Here is an 8,061-nt window from a genome sequence, read left to right on the forward strand (position 1 = left end):
GGATCTGCTTGGATGAGGAGGATCGCAACAGACACCCCCAGACGCTGAAAGATGCCCTCATAAGAATAGGATATGGTGTTCGACTCATCGATCGACAGTTCCGACGTGCCACAGTGAAAAACCACACCGACCTCCTCAGAAGACAAACACGGGACAGTGGACAGAGTACCCTTCGTCGTCCAGTACTTCCCCGGAGCGGAGAAGCTACGGAATCTCCTCCGGAGCCTTCAACATGTCATTGATGAAGACGAACATCTCACCAACGCCATCCCCACACCCCCACTTCTTGCCTTCAAATAACCGCACAACCTCAAACAGACCATTGTCCACAGCAAACTACCCAGCCTTCAGGAGAACAGTGACCACGACACCACACAACCCTGCCACAGCAACTGCTGCAAGACGTGCCGGATCATCGACACGAATGCCATCATCTCACGTGAGAACACCATCTACCAGGTACACGGTACCTACTCTTGCAACTCGGCCAACGTTGTCTATCTGATACGCTGCAGGAAAGGATGTCCCGAGGCATGGTACATTGGGGAAACCATGCAGACGCTACGACAACGGATGAATGAACACCGCTCAACAATCACCAGGCAAGACTGTTCTCTTCCTGTGGGGGAGCACTTCAACGGTCATGGGCATTCAGCCTCTGATCTTTGGGTAAGCATTCTCCAAGGCGGCCTTCACGACACACGACAGCGCAGAATTGCTGAGCAGAAACTGATAGCCAAGTTCCGCACACATGAGGACGGGGCCTAAACCGGGATGTTGGGTTCATGTCACACCATCAGTAACCCCCACAACTTGCCTCCTGGACTTGCAGAATCTCACTGGCTGTCCTGTCTGGAGACAATACACATCTCTTTAACCTGTGCTTAATGCTCCCTCCACTCACATTGTCTGTATCTTTGAGGCCTGGTTGGTTGTAGAGATTCGCATTCTAATCAGTTCTGTAACTTGATTTTGTGTCCCTGTGCCCTGTTTGAGAGCAGAGTTCCACTCCATCTGACGAAGGAGCAGCGCTCCGAAAGCTAATGGTATTTGCTACCAAATAAACCTGTTGGACTTTAACCTGGTGTTGTTAAAACTCTTACTGTATTTACCCCAGTCCACCGCCGGCATCTCGACATCATACATAGAGCAAGCACAGAGAGCCAGACCTCACCAGAGGGCAGGAAAGGGTTAATGCAGACATTTAGAGGCCTGCTCTGTCAACAGATAATGATTAACGTCGGCTTTCAACTTCTGATGTGCAGGAGATCATCACAACAATGGGAGAATCAGCATCAAGACAGCCAGGCTCCAAATAGTCTAGGGAGGGTATAGTCTTCCATAAATCATGACCATCTAGCAGAGGGGGATAACAATTAACACATCAGTGCAAATTGGTTGGGCAGGTACAACGCTTTGACATTATAATTAGGTGAACAAAACTACCCAAGAGACTGAGTAACAAAGTTGTACTGAATAATGCAGTCTGCATTACAAGATTAAAAGAGCCATTCTGTATCTAACTCAAGGAATTAATATGGTAAACCTTTGTGACTTGAAACAGTTATATTAACCTGTATCAATCTACCAGGTAGTCATGATGTGGAGATGCCGGCGTTGGACTGGGGTAAACACAGTAAGAAGTCTAACAACACCAGGTTAAAGTCCAACAGATTTATTTGGTAGCAAAAGCCACTAGCTTTCAGAACAGGCTGTCCCTTCGTCAGGTGGATGGCTCTTCTAATCACAAACAGGGCACAAAGACACAAACTCAATTTACATGAATAATGATTGGAATGTGAGTCTTTACAGCTAATCAAGTCTTAAAGGTACAGACAATGTGAGTGGAGAGAGCATTAAGCACAGGTTAAAGAGATGTGTATTGTCTCCAGACAGGACAGGTAGTGAGATTTTGCACATCCAGGCAGGTTGTGGGGGTGACAGATAGTGTGACATGAACCCAACATCCCGGTTGAGGCTGTCCTCATGTGTGCGGAACCTGGCTATCAGTCTCTGCTCAGCGACTCTGCGCTGTCGTGTGTCGTGAAGGCCGCTTTGGAGAACGCTTACCCGGAGATCAGAGGCCGAATGCCCATGACCGCTGAAGTGCTCCCCAATAGGAAGAGAACAGTCTTGCCTGGTGATTGTCGAGCGGTGTTCATTCATCCGTTGTCGTAGCGTCTACATGGTTTCCCCAATGTACCATGCCTCGGGACATCCTTTCCTGTAGCGTAACAAGTAGACAACGTTGGCCGAGTTGCACGAGTATGTACCGTGTACCTGGTGGATGGTGTTCTTGCGTGAGATGATGGCATCTGTGTCGATGATCCGGCTCATCTTGCAGATGATCCGGCACGTCGATCGACAGTTCCGACGCGCCACAGTGAAAAACCACACCGACCTCCTCAGAAGACAAACATGGGACACAGTGGACAGAGTACCCTTCGTCGTCTAGTACTTCCCCGGAGCGGAGGAATAGAAAAGAAAAAAGCTACGACATCTCCTCCGGAGCCTTCAACATGTCATTGATGAAGACGAACATCTCGCCAAGGCCATTCCCACACCCACACTTCTTGCCTTCAAACAACCGCACAACCTCAAACAGACCATTGTCCGCAACAAACTACCCAGCCTTCAGGAGAACAGTGACCACGACACCACACAACCCTGCCACAGCAACCTCTGCAAGACGTGCCAGATCATCGACACAGATGCCATCATCTCACACGAGAACACCATCCACCAGGTACATGGTACATACTCTTGCAACTCGGCCAATGTTGTCTACCTGTTATGCTGCAGGAAAGGATGTCCTGAGGCATGGTACATTGGAGAAACCATGCAGACGCTACGACAATGGATGAATGAACACCGCTCGACAATCACCAGGCAAGACTATTCTCTTCCTGTTGGGGAGCACTTCAGCGGTCATGGGCATTCGGCCTCTGATCTCCGGGTAAGCGTTCTCCAAGGCGGCCTTCACGACACACAACAGAGCAGAGTCGCTGAGCAGAGACTGATAGCCAGGTTCCGCACACATGAGGACGGCCTCAACCGGGATCTTGGGCTCATGTCACACTATCTGTAACCCTAACAACCTGCCTGGATGTGCAAAATCTCACGAGCTGTCCTGTCTGGAGACAATACACATCTCTTTAACCTGTGCTTAATGCTCCCTCCACTCACATTGTCTGTACCTTTAAGACTTGATTAGCTGTAAAGATTCACAATCCAATCATTATTCATGTAAATTGAGTTTGTGTCTTTGTGCCCTGTTTGTGATTAGAACTCCCACCCACCTGACGAAGGGACAGCCTGTTCCGAAAGCTAGTGGCTTTTGCTACCAAATATAGGAAGATTGGTCTAGTTGGACCAAGGAGCGGCACAGGCTTGGAGGGCCGAAGGGCCTGTTTCCTGTGCTGTACTGTTCTTTGTTCTTTGTTAAACCTGTTGGACTTTAACCTGGTGTTGTTACACTTCTTACTCAATCTACCAGGGGCAGAGAGGGCTCACAGGCAACCTGAGATTTCTGTCCCGTGTTCAGCTCTCCCTCATGCATGTGGAATAAAAGCTTTTCTTGAATTTCGACACGGTCTCCAAGGCTTGACTCATTTTACTTCCCTCCTACATGCACCATCCTCCAAGACAGTGGCTTTCTCATCAGTGATGCCTAGCCCCCTTTACACATGAAACACATCACCATCTATTATGCACAATCCACCAGTCAACAGCAAGAATGTGAGCATGCTCTGGCTTACTACAAACACAATAGCCTGACCAATCAGCAGTAAAATCCCATCCATAATTACCATCCTTCGCTATGTACAGCCACCTCATTCACCTGTTACAGTCATTCCTCCAGCTCATTGATATTAGGATGTCCATCGTAGGCACATTGTTAGCTCTGTAATTTTACATAATAAATGAACTTCATTATGCAGTAAATGGTGTTCATTGCACACATTTGAATGTAAATTAGTTCATGATATGTGTGCTTAGCGAATTTGTATCTAAGTTCTTCGTAACGTGAAAAGTGGCGTTGTACAGTTAGCTCATATATAGTCCTCTATCAATTGGAGCAGTATACAGAATCAGATCAAACACTGATCGCTAAGACAAAAGTTCAAATTGAGACTCTGGACAAACATCAATATTGTTAGCTTATATATTTCTCGATGCTGTCCTTACATGAATTATAGCTCGGACAATGACACTGTCACAAGACAGTTCTGATGACACATTCTACTATTAAATAGAAAAGAAACCCACAGTATCATAAAAGAACATAATCAATTTTTGATATATTGTACTGAATGAACTGTTGGTAGGTATCTTGTTAAAAGATTTATCTGGATCGATGTTTAATATTCCATGACCACAATTCCCTAAGTATAGTCCAGCGATCATCCCTTTATTAATTAAATCATCTCATTGAAGACTGAAAGGGATCCATATTATGATGTTCCTATCTGTGAATGGAAAACATGTGCCACAGTTGTAACCAAAATCAAGATTAGCTATGATATCTCATACACAGATAGGACATGGTGGACTGGTAAGTGGAAATATCTCAGGTAAACAATACAAATTTCAGTCATTCTAATTTATGGAGTAGTTAAAACACATAGGCAGAATTCTCCCATCTGTAACAAAGTCCCATAGCGGGGGTGGGGACACGGACTGTTTCCCGCTGTGGACGTTGATGGAAAACTAAGTCATACCTCCTGGCCACAATCTCATTAATTATACTTTGGTAGCTTTAGTGCCATATTCCGTGGCAGGGCAGGCTTGATTGTATGTGCCTTGCTGTCATATCTAAGTGCCATATTTAAAAGGCCCCCGACATCAATGATCCTCTGTTGAAGAAAGAAGATGGATCTCCAGGAACGCTCTGAGGCTGGAGGACGGGCCTCCTCAATGACACTGAAGCTGGAAGATCCACCTGATAGGTGCGCCACACCCAGTAGTGTGGTGTTCCAGGGTCCATGGTAGCTGGCGGCCTCCATCCCACATTCTGGAGGCAGCATTCTTCAGGTAAGTCCCGACTTCCGCATGCCATGTTGTTCCAGACATGATCTGGAACAATGTGTTTTATGAGTTTCATAAAGTTGCTTTATTTGCACATTAACTTCCCACTAAAATCTAAATTGAGTAATGAACAATTTTGTATCTTTCTAATCATATCATAATTCTTAATGACCAACAATCAACCTCCCTTGCCCGGAAAGAAAATAATTATGGACATGGATTTTCTTTCCTTCTGATTGTTCATTTTAAAAAAATGTTACATTATTGGAGAAGCAGGAGATATCTTTTTTTTCTTTTATTTAGTAGTCCTTTCTGTATTTCTTCTTTCTTAATCCAGTCTTGGGTCTCTTTATTTTTCTTTCTGTACCTGATTTGACATTGAATTCACCGTATCCAATTCACCTCTGTTTATTTTTCAATCCTTAAAACTAATTGGTTAAGCAAAATACCCTGTTGGTCCGATCATCCATCAAGATCCCACAGGCTCCTTTGTTCTCTCTGCTGCATTATCTGCTGACATTTCCAGTAAATATGAATAAAAATGATTAAAGCCTAAACAAGTCCAAACAGCTTTAGCTAACAGAGAGGACGTCAAAATAGAATGATTGAATTTCCTTGTCAAATTGGATACCGAAAACAAAATAGAGGGAATTAAAAATTGGAATAAGAGTGAAAAATAGGACAGAGGAAGTAAAAAAAATATAAACGTTTAAAATGTAACTCTTCAAAACCCTTTAAAATAGTTCACAACCTGAAGAAATTCAACTCCAATTTATAACTGGCTACTTTCTGAGCATGGGAGCTTGGTTGGCTGCCATTAAGCATGATCACATTAATTTATTTATTCATTTGTTAGTGTCACAAGTAGGCTTATCTTAACACTGCAATGATGTTGCTGTGAAAATCCCCTAGTTACCACACTCCGGCGCCTGTTCAGGTACACTGAGCGAGAATTTAGCATAGCCAATGCACCTAATCAGCACATCTTTCGGACTGTGGGAGGAAACCGGAGCACCCGGAGGAAACCCATGCAGACACGGGGAGAGCATGCAGATGCCGCACAGGCAGTGACCCAAGCCAGGAATCGAACCCGGATCCTTGGCGCTGTGAGGCAGCAGTGCTAACCACTGTGCCACCGTGCTACCCATAAGAGAGTACTTACTTTTTTAATTTGCTGGGCTTTAACTTTCTGTCGTGAGTTTACAGTGCAAACACAACAATTTCAAGGAAATCACAGGGAGGTTAAGTGTGCGATATTTGATGGGATTCTCCAGTCTCCCAGACATGTGTTTCCTGCCGGCGGGAGGTGGCACATTGTTTGCTGGTGGTGGGATTCTCTGGTCCCCCCACTGTCAATGGGAATTCCCATTGATGTCACCCTAGGCTGATGGGAAACCCATGGGCAGGGTGCGCTGCCAGCGGGACCGGAGAATCCCACCGGCGTGAACGACCAGAAAATTCCGGCCACTGTTTTTGCAAAGCTCATGTAGAGCAGCATAGATCAGCCACCGACCTGTGGCGATTCACACTTCACAGGGTTTGGCTTCCTCAACACAAAATGCTGACCAATTTGCGCATTGATAATAGTGTGTGTCATTCACATGATGTGGAGATGCCGGCGTTGGACTGGGGTAAGTACAGTAAGAAGTCCCACAACACCAGGTTAAAGTCCAACAGGTTTATTTGCGGACAGAGTACCCTTCGTCGTCCAGTACTTCATCGATAAAGACAAACATCTCGCCAAGGCCATCCCCACACCCCCACTTCTTGCCTTCAAACAACCACGCAACCTCAAACAGACCATTGTCCGAAGCAAACTACCCAGCCTTCAGGAGAACAGTGACCACGACACCACACAACCCTGCCACAGCAACCTCTGCAAGATGTGCTGGATCATCGACACGGATGCCTTCATCTCACGTGGGGACACCATCCACCAGGTACACCACTCGACAATCACTAGGCAGGAGTGTTCCCTTCCAGTCGGGGGGAACACTTCAGCAGTCACGGGCATTCAGCCTCTGATCTTCGGGTAAGCGTTCTCCAAGGCGACCTTCACGACACACAACAACGCAGAATCGCTGAGCAGAAGCTGATAACCAAGTTCCGCACACATGAGGATTGCCTGAACCGGGATCTTGGGTTCATGTCACACTATCTGTAACCCCCATGACTTGCCTGGACTTGCAAAATCTCACTAACTGTCCTGGCTGGAGACAATACACATCACTTATGCTTGGCCCTCTCTCTCCACTCACATTGACCATACCTTTAAGACTTGATTACCTGTAAAGACTCACATTCCAACCATTATCTTGTAAATTGAGTTTGTGTCTGTATATGCCCTGTTTGTGAACACAACTCCTCACTCTCCTGATGAAGGAGTGAGACTCCGAAAGCTTGTGCTGCCAAATAAACATGTTGGACTTTAACCTGTTGTGAGACTTCTTACTGTCATTCATATGCCAGTATTGTTTCAGGAAAGTCTGGCCTAATGATTTGCAGCACTTACAGTATGTCAGCTGGAGTACAACACTCCAACTTTCCATGATGGAATGTTAGCAGGGATGAATGGGTGTAGCTACACGTCTCCATAATATTGGCCCTTCTGTGCTCAAGTTCAAAACCTTTTTTTCAGCCACTTATCTTTTTCCAATTTTTCTAGCTAATCTTCTGATTAATCTACAAATAGGCCAACAAGCTGCAGTGAGGCCCTACCCCATGAATTCCAAATCACCAATTTATACCATTCTACTGTTAGTTTCACGATAAATTATGCTGCACTTAACAGCCCATGAATTTCAGAGAGCTGCTTCATTTGTACATTAATAACCCATTAAAATCATGGCAGAAAGCTGAGTCTAGTAATTGACAACCCTAAGTATATTTTTAATAATATGATCATTTTTACTCTTTACTTTACTCTTGAGGGAGTCCCTAAAATCTCTACAGTGCAGAAGGAGGCCATTTGGCCCACTGAGTCTGCACCGACCACAATCCCATCCAGGTCCTATCCCCATAACGCCATTCATT

The sequence above is a fragment of the Mustelus asterias genome, chromosome 6 (assembly GCF_964213995.1).
Source record: "Mustelus asterias chromosome 6, sMusAst1.hap1.1, whole genome shotgun sequence".
Lineage (NCBI taxonomy): Eukaryota > Metazoa > Chordata > Chondrichthyes > Carcharhiniformes > Triakidae > Mustelus > Mustelus asterias.